Below are 11405 nucleotides of genomic sequence, written 5' to 3'. Positions count from 1 at the left end.
GAAAAAGCCGCTGCTAGCCACACCCAGGATTTCTGGGGACTAACCAATAATAATCAAGGTAAGTGCACGCCATCACTATGACCACATCCTATACCAACTCACGCCTGACCAATCGGCGGGGCCCACAGTCCCCTCTCCTGCCCTCACCCCACCCCCCTATAAAACCCCCTGTCCCATCAGGCCACGGTCTCTCGGCCACTGGACTTTCCGCTGTGTCAGTGGGTCTGGTGAACGGGGAGCGCAAGCCGGCTTGCATTAAAGAGTGCACGCCATCACTATGACCACATCCTATACCAACTCACGCCTGACCAATCGGCGGGGCCCACAGTCCCCTCTCCTGCCCTCACCCCACCCCCCTATAAAACCCCCTGTCCCATCAGGCCACGGTCTCTCGGCCACTGGACTTTCCGCTGTGTCAGTGGGTCTGGTGAACGGGGAGCGCAAGCCGGCTTGCATTAAAGACTCTTTGCTTTTGCATCGGACTGACTGGCTCCCTGGGGGTCTTGGGAACTTTGAAATCTGGGCACAACACAAGCACCTCCCCATGACAAAGCGTCTGCAATACTACTACTGAGCATTTCATAAGGCACTTCCAATTACACCATCGCAGCCCATCCTCAAATACACTGTGAAATAGGTATTAGTTAACTCACTCTACACACAAGGAAACCAAGCTGTATACATGAACTTGTCTGAGATAATACAGCGAGCGAGGGCCTGAACTGGGACTCAAACCCTGTCACTTGGTTGCTAAATCATGAATCATGACTTCCATTCCTTGCTCTTATCTCGGCCAAACCGTGCTCAAGAAAAGAGAAGCATGATCAAAAGGAAAAAATCGACTGCCGGGGTCCAGCCCCAGCGGGGGTCCAGGGGTTCCCAAAGGTGTGGACGGAGTGGGTGAAGAATGTTTTACACGGAGACAGCATTCAGAACTCTCTAGCTTTAGTCTCCGTGGATCTTCCTGTGCCTGGCTGAGGCCACAGAGAGAGATCCCAAGGCAAGCTGAGCCTTTATTTTATAGTGAGAGGTAAACAAGGTAGTGGTTACCAAAGTTACACTGTTCTTGTGAGTTTCACTTATTTTTGTTCTTGTGAGTTTCACTTGTTTACATCATGATTATACTTCTTGCACTTCTTCAGCCCATTAGCATCCCAGATAAGATCTAGGGAGTGTTATAAGGTAAAGCCTAATTAAGCTAAGAGGACTGTGCCCTCTAAGCTGGGAATTGTTTGTGACTTTGCCCACAGGTCAGTCCCAGGCTTAACCCTATATCAGCTCCCCACAATTGACTACAAAAATTATAATTACAACGTTTAAGAGGAAAAAGGTGGAGTTTTGTTACTAAGGTGGGAAAGAGATGTATATTCCGAAAGATTAAGATTTGGGGACTTGCCCACATGTCTGGCCACAGAGTTGCCCAGTATCTCAGTTACCATAAGTCACACTCTAGCCCATGAGCCTGGACTGGCAGGATCTTCCAATTCCACCCAAAAGCTCCTGTTTTCCCTTTATTCTTTGAAGAGCACAGTAACTGGAAAGAGGACTGCTTTACATCTACTAGGCAGAGGACGGGCACTCTGATTTTCTTGCCTACAGTTTCCCGAAGACACTACGCAGCAACTACATCTGGCTGAAGAAAGGAGGACACTGACAGTCACTCTCAGCCAGTTTCATGGTTGATGACAATCATGTATCCAAGTATTCATAGGTAAAGGGATAGGGAGTTGTTGTTTTTACTTAGCTAAGTAATGCTAACTCAATGACAGTCAATAATTATTTTGGATGAGTCTATGATAGGTCTGCCTGCACCCTTGCCAACTCTGATTATAGGCAAAGGGATAACAAATAGAAAATGCTCATGGCTTCCATGATTTTACTATCTGACTCTTGGAGATATTTCCCATTAGGGTTTTGTTTCATCTGTTAGGATTTGTTTTAATTTTATTTGCTTATTTCTTCATTTTTCCTTCATTCTTTCATTCATTCACTGAGCTTTTTATTGAAGTAGAACATGCAAAAGAGGATTTGTGATAAAATATAAAAATGAGCCTTTATAAAATATCACCCCTTTCTACCACATGACACCTGCATGTCTTTGAGAAAGTCACAGTGCCTCTTGGAGGAGGTTCTTCACTAGTAAAAGAAGGATACTAGAGTAGACACTATTCATTTTAAAGTGGTTTTCTGAAAGTCAAATCAATTGATGAATCTGAAAGGAATTTAATATTATTAGCATGGATCCATATGGCTCAGAAAAATCTAGTAGCAAAAAGTATATATTTACATTCAAGAGACTTCCTAGAGGTATGTATGTGTGTGCATTACATGCACATGTATTATCACGTGTTATCAGCACCTGTAGTGGGAATGGCTTTGTGACTTCCAGGTAGTATTATCATTACCCATGTGCAACTATATTTCTGCAAGCGTCCAAGGTCAAGGTAGTAACAAAACTTGGCAACAGCTGCCTATGTACCTGAACTTGAATTGTGAATATTATGGTTTCATCCCAACATCTAATTTTCAATCATTCCACCTCTAGAGCTCTTCCCCCCCCCCCCCCCCCCCCCACTTTGCTCTTGTTTCAAGAGCTTAACTGGTGGAGAAGATATTTGAAACTTCCCAAAACTGTGATCAGTGATCATGGGGTGTTATCACCTCACTCTGCTGGTGACAGAAAAGTGGCTGAGAGTTACATGAAACAAGTCCCACTAGGAAAGAACTTCCTGATGAAAACCTTAGTGCCCTCCAGACTGACAACTGAAAGGAACCACGAGTTAGTGAAGGAGAAGTCCCTGACATAACCAACGAAGGCAGTTTTATTAGCTTCATTCAGTGAAGCAAAACTTGGACCAAAAACTTCATTATTCAATCCAGATGCTGGTTTTGTAACATTCATGTCAATGATGAACTGCTTCAATTTTCTTTTATTTTGAATATGTAATATAAAGCCGGCAAATCACGACATTAATAAAGGCATTTAAATTAGTAGAGTTGGTTTGAAAAACAATGAATGTAGGAGAGCTGTTTCCAAAAGTTTATTGCCCAAAGCATTTCTTTTTCCTTCTATAATCATGTCACAAAAGAAGCACAATAATGGGTTTAAGACAAGATCAATTATGGTCAGCAATGAAATGACCCTTTAGTGGCAATTAGCCCCACATCTTGATTACTGTCAGCTCAAATAATCTGGTCATAAGACCTACAAAGTACGGTGCTCATCTATCTCACACAAGAACAAAGGAGAGCCAAGGAGGCGGCGAGGCGAAGGAGGCCGACCACACAGACCTCAGTCTAAGAGAAAGAAACTGCCCATAAAAACGTTTACTAAGCACAAACGTTACTTTAAAAAAAGGTTTGCTGATCACCTTTCTCTTAAAAACGCTTATTTCCTCTCATGAAAAGAATGGTGAGCAACAGGTCTCAACCCCTGAAACAAAAGCAAGGATCTCTGGTGGAAAATGCAGCCAGGTGGATCCTGGGAGAAGGTGGGAGTAGACAGTGGGGAATGGAGTCCAGAAAGACTTTGGCCTTGGGACATCATCCCAAAAGGAAAGGGGCTGTTTGAGGGGCAGAAACTGGTCCTGTGAACTGCTACCCTACAAACAACACAGTAGAATCACCAGGAGCCAATTTCTGTTGATATGGTCTGCTGCTCCATGGATACAGAATTAGAGAACTTCAGAGATGGAAAAGATCAACACTTCCATTTTCACAAACAAGGAGACTCAGGAGCAAGTAGCTAGGCTGAAATTTCTTGGGACTAACTAGCAGCAAAGTCAGTTTCCAAGTCACATGTCCTGATTCCTTACTTACTGGCTTTCTTCCTCCCTCAAAGTATGAGGAGGCTCTGAAGAGCAGTGATGAAGGACTATTATTGCCCAGGAATCACTGACGGCTGTCACAATTATGAAAGGACATGCTGTTCTTTTGCCTTGAATGTGCCCATTTGGTGAGTCAACACCAGAGAGTTGCAAAGGAAAATCTACATTCCTATGGGAACTATCAACCCTATTTACACCACCTACTATGGACCAGACATCAGTGTTCCTTCGCCTCACAACCCAGGTATCTATAATCTCATGTTACTGAAAAATGAGGCTCAGAGAGGTGCCATCCTTGCATATGTTCACACTGTGAGGTAACGGCAACCTGGGTTCAGACCAGCTTTTCTAGTCCCTTGAAGATACTTTGCTTTCTCTTCTACTGCTGGTTCTTGAAGTTTTGCAGAAGAAAGAGGTCCCCATTCAACTGATTATGAGAGAAGCTTTGCTTCATGGAAATATCTGAATCATTCTATATGAAATAAATGGGTCCTGAACAATGGAAGGAAGCTTCCAAAATCTGGGTCCAAACACGAGCCTTTTCAGCTACTTAGCTAACAAGGGAAGTTCTTACAAAATTCCAGCTTCTCCTTCTATAAATCTTTGAGATCTAGAGGTCCTGGGTATTCTGTTTATTACTCTTTTCTTTTTCAAGCAAAAGCCAAGTCCCACAAGCAGAAGAGGACAACGGGAATCTTAACAAGCAGGAGTGAATTTCCACAATGTAAGAGCCCAACAAGGCATAGAGAACTTCATTGTTCCAGCTTGCAGCCTTCTGTGGCTGGCCGGCATCCACCGGTGCACTCACCTTCTGGCAACCACCTGCCACCTTTACCTTCTGGAAACATGGGTGGGCACGTAGCCAGCCCAGAGAATCTGCTCTCTGACTGAACAGAACACCTCTCATCTTCCAGCCGGACCAGGACTTGCTGTGGGTTTGGCATCAGGACCTCTCTGCAGCTTGTCATCTCCTGCCTGCAGGGAGGCTGGCCTGTTTAAAGCTAGAACATTCTAAAAGGGCCTATTCCACCAAGAGAAGACCAATGGGTTTGAGCCTGCTTTCCTCAATATATAGATTAGACAAACAGACATGCCATCAGGCAAATGGGGCGTGGGGTGCTCTCAACAAAACACAACCAACCTCATTTTCCCAGTGACTTCTTAGAGTTTAGTTGCAGGTTCTTGGAACACAAAAAGAATGGGTTCTGCCCTTGAGAAGTCACAGTCTGCTGCAGGGACAATACCCTTGAAAAGATGATGGCAGTTTTAGGTGGTAAGTGTGAGAAGACATGGATATACCAAATGCCATAAAAAATGGGACAGAAGGAGTAGGGAAGATTCGTCAAAGAAGGGGCCACAGAACCTGGGCTTATGAGTAGGAGTTTTCAAGGCAACAAAATAGAGGTTCAGGGACCCTGCCAGTAGAAGGGACAGTGTGTTCAAAGGCTCACGTTTATGAAGGAGCCTATAGTCTAGGAGAGTGAAGGGAAGCAGTGTCTATATGTGAGGGGTGGTGGGGACCCGGAAGGAAACATCTCAGAGACTGTTACAAAGGGTTTCTATAGACATCTAGGAGTCAATGAAGGTTTTAAAGCGTGTTTAGCATTTTTAAGTTTTTTTTAGAAAGCAATTCTGGCAGACATGCCAAGTGAGACAGCCCACATTAGTGCTGCACAAGAAAATAAAATGAGAGCCACAGAGCCAAGCCACATACGTAGTTTTAAAATTTCTAGTAGCCACATTTAAGATAAGAAAAAAAACGAGCGAAATTAATTTAATAATATACTTTAACACCCCAAATCCAAATTATGATCATTCAACATGTGGTCAATATTTTAAAAATTATTAATGAGTTAATTTACATTTTTTTCTTCTCATACTAAGTCATCTAAATCTGGCACATTTGCAGCAAATCTCAACTGCATGAACCACATCTCAAGTGCTCAAAAGCCAGATGTGGCCAGTGGCTACCATACTGAACAGCACAGCTCTAGATAAACCAAATATAAGACCCACTTACGAAGCAGTAGGCAAGAGTCCAAACAAGAGATGCTCAAAATGTGGGCGGATTCTTTCCAGCCCTTGGACATAGCTAAACTGCCACTGAAATGTGACTTTACAAACATGTAACTTGTTTTGAATAGGAAATAATTCACATGGTTCACAAGTAGAAGTAATATGACAGGGTATACATAAACAGTGTTGCTCCCATCCTCTTTCTGACTGCTCCACCCCCACCTACCCAACAGAGGTAACCATTTTTATTGAGGTTCTTCTGTTTGTTCATATTTTCCATGATACTTCCTTCATGCAGAGACAAGCAGCTATGAATACAACTCATATATTTTGTCCACTTTCTACCCCAAAGGTAGCACACCTCAGTCTGCTCTCTACCCTGTTTTTCATTTAATAACATATCTCAGATATCTTCCTACTTCCATGCATAAAGATGGACAGACGGGGGGATGGGAGCAGGGGGGGGGGGGGGGGGGGGGAGGTGGGGGGTTAATGGGGTGATGAGGACACATTTGTAATACCTTAACCAATAAAGAAATTTTTTTAAAAAAAGAATGTCCATGTTCTCTTTAAATGCTACAAAACATTCAACTGTATGGATGGATCACCACTGTTCATTTCATCAGCCTCCTGGGAATGGAATTGTTTTCAATCTTTTCTATTTGAGTTGTTTCCAAACTTTTCTATTACAAACAATGGTCTAATGAAAAACCTCCTATATATGTCATTTATATGTATTCAGATGTACTTGCAGGAACAAATTACAGAGCCAGATCGCTAGGTCAAAGGGTAATTGCATTTGTAATCAAGATAGATACTGCCAAACTGGCCTTTGGGGGTTGTGCTGTTTTGTACTCTCACAAGAAGTACAGTGACAATTTCCCCCCATCTGGGCAACAATATATGATTGTCACACTTTAGAAGTTCTGCCAGTCTGATGAAGTGAAAACTGCTCCTTCAGTGTACTTTAAAATTGCAATTCTCTTATTATATCTGAGCCTGCAGATCTTTGCTTTGGTTTAAAATCAATCTGCATTTCTTGTTCTGGGAATCATATGTTCATGTCCTTGGCCTATTGTTCTGTGGGTCTGCCAGTCATTTTCTTATTCATTTGTAGAAGCTCTTTATATAGGAGATTATCCCTTTGTTTGTTGAAAATACTTTTTCCACGATTGCCATTTGTCTTTTGAATTTGCTTGCTATGCTTCTTACCAAGTAAATTTTTAATCTAAATGTAGTTAGGCTTGCCAATCTTTATCTTTTATGGTTTCTGGATTTTGAGTCAGTTAAAAAAAGCCTTCTTGCCCTGCCAGTGTGGCTCAGCAGTTGAGCAGTGACCAGGAACCAAGAGGTTGCTGGTTTGATTCCCAGTCACAGCACATGCCTGGGTTGCAGTCTTGATCCCCAGTAGTGGGCATGCAGGAGGCAGCCAATTGATGATGTTCCTTTCTCATTGATGTTTCCATTTCTCTATCCCTCTCCCTTCCTCTCTCTCAATAAATAAGTGAATATAGATGAATGCCAGCCTGGCAGGTATCCTTCCCTTGGTCTCTGGGGTGGAAGAGGATGCCTGAACTGTGCACAGGTCTTCTCCCCTGGAACCCATGTGCATGTTCCCAGGTTGCCTGATGACTGGTGAGAGCTCTGCCCAGCTGAGGCCTACCAACCTGGAAAAGCCACCTGACGGGTGGGCGTACCCAGTTCTGCACTATTCTACTCTTGCCAGCTCCCCACTCCCTGAAGGTTGCTTGAGACCTCAGTGATGCTAAACAACGAAACCCTAAGCCCATAGCTTTTCCAACTCTCCCTTCACTGCCCCCATGAAATCTGGGGCTTCCTTAATTGCGCCATACCAGGGCTTTCCCCTCCACCCTGGCCAGGGAGCAGCCAGGGGTCTCTTTGAAGGATATAGTTGGTGACAGCAGGAGCACCAAGTAGATGTCAAATGGAGATGCATTTGAAAGTATCCACATGTCCAAAATCAGAAGAACCCCATGAGAAACTGGATTTGGAGCAGGCTAGTAGAGTCTAGAAGTCATCTTCGAAGTCATGAGATGTAGCATGATGTTTGCATGCCAGGATTTTAAATAAGCCCCATTTCCATTCCCCTGTGTCCAAGTGATTTCCACCCCACAAGTCATCGAAACTCACAGGGAAATGTGTGATCATTAAGGTGTCCTGAAATCTCCTGGGAGTGAAAGGCTCATTCATCCTTTGCTTGAACTGGAAAAAGTCACATTTAATAGAGCATAGTCATGCACATGTGGCCGGCGTAGATAAGAGTGAGCCATGGTCCGCGTTTCTCTGTGGGGCCCAGAAGAACTGGTAGTACTTAATTGGCCACAGATTATGAAGCCCACGCTCATCAAATTAGACTGGAGGTAATTGCCCTGCAGATGTTGTTTCAGGCTGCTGTTCCATTATTCACAAGTAAATCTGTGCACTCAATTTATAATAACCCCTCCAAGTCGTAGCCTTTTGGCATAACTGAATCCCATAACCTTGGAAGCCATCAATAGTTCCTTCTCCAGCTATCTTTGGACCTTTAGGGGAGATTGGTGACAATATTCACAAGGAAAAGAAAAAACTTAGTTTTCAAAATCAAAGAATATTCCTTACATTGCTGAAAACTTTTGAAATATAGAGACTTCCTACCTACAGCAGCCAGCAAGTTAATTTCTATGAAAGTAAATGAATTGTTAAAAGCAGGAAAAAAAATTCTAGGCACCTATCTGAAATCTTCTCATTTTAGCTTCTTTGGGGAAAGAGACAGATTCATGCCTGAGCCAAAACCAAATAACATGAGTTCTTCCATCTGAGATACAGCCGTCAGTCTTCTCCAATGTGCCCCAAATCTACTGTCCCTCCTTTTCCTCCCATGCCACAACCCCACGCCCCCACCCGCAGACAGCACATCTCCCACCACCACCCCATCCCCGGACTGGCCACCATGTCTGGAACATGTTCTGTGGCTCAGCTGATGTGATGATCTGAACGAGGCCTATCGGAACTGGGCCACTGCGACCCAGGTCAGCCTAACAGGAACTGCTGACCCACACCGTAGGCTGGGGCTCTTTCTGTCTCTCCTGCTTCCAGCTGGGACTGGTTCTGGCAACTCAAGTGACACTGGGCCAGTGAGCAGGATTTAAGGAGCCCTCCCAGATCTGCAGAAGAGGAAGAGACACAGGCTGGGGGACCTCAGGGCCCAAGATGTCAGTGCAGCTGAGCTTCCAATAGTTCACCAGACTGGACAGATGTCACACTAATGTGCCACTGCTTCTAAGGTTAGTTCAACCCTGGAGCACCACCCACTCAGTAACAGAGCATTCATTCATTCATCCTCTAGTTAATAATGAGTCCCTGCATAGGTGTAGGCAGACACATCAAAATATGGCAAACCTAGCAAACTTCTATTAGCCTAACCCACTGAAGTATGACTTTCCATGAACTGGAATGATGGGATTCCTTCATATAAGTGACATTTCAGACACACTGAACACACCAAGTTACTGATACCCTCTCTGTCTAAAAATGCTCCCCCTTTGATCTACCAGGGAAAAAGTTATATTTATACCTAAAGCTACAGCTGTCACATCCCTAGGAAGCCTTTTCCAACTCCCCCAGTCTTCTCAGAAGGATTTTCAGCTATATTTCCCACCACACCTCCTTTACTGCACCCTCCTCTAGCTGCCCTGCCCTCTACTCAGTTCCCGCCTTCCACATTGAGCTCCTTTCTACATCCAGACCTTTGCACATGCAGTCTGCTCTCCTGAAATGTTGCAATTCATGACCACCCCCAGCACCACAGCCCCTACTGCGCAACCATCATCAAACTAAGCCTCACCACCCTTCAGATCTCAGGTGAACCAGGAAAGCCATCCCCACCCCCAGCGTTATTCACCCCTTCACATTACATGCCTTTCCTGCTCAGGCCATTTTTCTTTATCATTGCAACCACAGTGACTAGCTCAAAGGCACACAGTAGGCATAAAAAGTATTAGCTGAAAGAATAAATGACCTTCTCTATAGTATTTGTGTCACTGAATTCCAATTGCCCATTTGTGTATTGGCCCCAGAGCCTGACTCCTACAAGCCACCTCAGAGTCAAACACTTCTCCACAATTCATTTCAAAAGGGAAATGGACATTTATACCTATCACCTACAATGTGTATAGCCACATCTGGAAACAATGGAAGGTAAAAATAAGGATCTTAAGATCCTAAGGTTGATGACCCTCACGTATTACTGAGGTCATGAAAAGTGGCCTTAGCATATATCTAAAAAGGTTGATATAAGAACCAAAAATAAAGGTGTGTGTGTGTGTTAAGTATTAGTGAATGTTTCTGATAAACTGTGACCTAACCAGAAAAGTCACAACCAAATCCCATTTCCTGACTCCTTTTCCGTTGATGTTTTGACCACTGAGTAGACCCAAACCAAGTGGACTGGAGACAGCAATGGCCAGTTACGTTGGTGCCAACTCTTGGTTAGTGCACGTTATGACCTGAATTGTGTCCCCCAAAATTCTTATGTTCAAGTTCTAACCCCCAATACCTCAGAATGTGACTACATTCTGGCTTTTGAAGAGGTGATTTAGTTAAAACCAGGCCGTAGGGTGGGCTCTAATCCAATCTCACTGGTGTCCTTATCTCAGAAGAGGAGATCAGGACCCAGACACACAGAGGGAAGAGCATATGAAAACAGGGAGGAGATGGTTATCTACAAGCCAAGGAGAGAGGTCTCAGAGGAAACCATCCCTGTGGACACCTTGATCTTGGACTTCTAGTCTCCAGAACTGTGAGAAAATCAACTTCTATGGTTTGAGCCAACCAATCTGTGGTTCTTTGTTACAGCAGCCCAAGCAAACTAATACAGTGCCTAAGCAGCTCTTGAGGGAAAGAAGGGATGTTTGCAAAGTACCCATTGCCTGCCACACTTTTTTTTGTTTTGTTTTGTTAGTCTTCACCCAAGATATTTTTCCATTGATTTTTATAGAGAGAGTGGAAGAGAGAGAGAAAGACACAGAGAAATATCAATTTGAGAGAAACACATTGGTTGCCTCCTGCATGGGCCCTGACCAGGGCCCAAGCCAGGGAGGAGCCTGCAACCAAGGTGCATGCCCTTGCTCGAATCAAACCTGGAACCCTTCGGTCCGCAGGCTGATGCTCTATCCACTGAGCCAAACCGGTTAGGGCGCCGCCCTACTCTTTACAATCCTCGCTGCTATCTTCTCTCCAGTGCCATCCTTTTTTCTTTATTAAACAAACTAGAGGCCTGGTGCACAAAAATTTGTGCACTTGTGGGGGGAGGGGAGTCCCTCAGCCCAGCCTGTGCCCTTTCGCAGTCTGGGACCCCTCGGGAGATAACGACCTGCTGGCTTAGGCCTGCTCCCGGGTGGCAGAGGTCAGGCCCAATCCCTAGGTGCAGCCTCTGGTCGGGCTCAGAGCAGGGCCGACTGGGGAGCTGGGGCGCTGCCCCGTCATGCACAGAGCAGGGCGATCGGGAGGTTGTGATGCCACCCTCAGTCATGCTCAGGGTAGGGCCGATTGGTGGGGTTGGGA

The sequence above is a fragment of the Myotis davidii genome, unplaced genomic scaffold, assembly GCF_000327345.1.
Source record: "Myotis davidii unplaced genomic scaffold, ASM32734v1 scaffold168, whole genome shotgun sequence".
NCBI classification, from domain to species: domain Eukaryota; kingdom Metazoa; phylum Chordata; class Mammalia; order Chiroptera; family Vespertilionidae; genus Myotis; species Myotis davidii.
The sequence above is the reverse complement of the archived record's forward strand: the minus strand, read 5'-3'. Positions refer to the sequence as shown.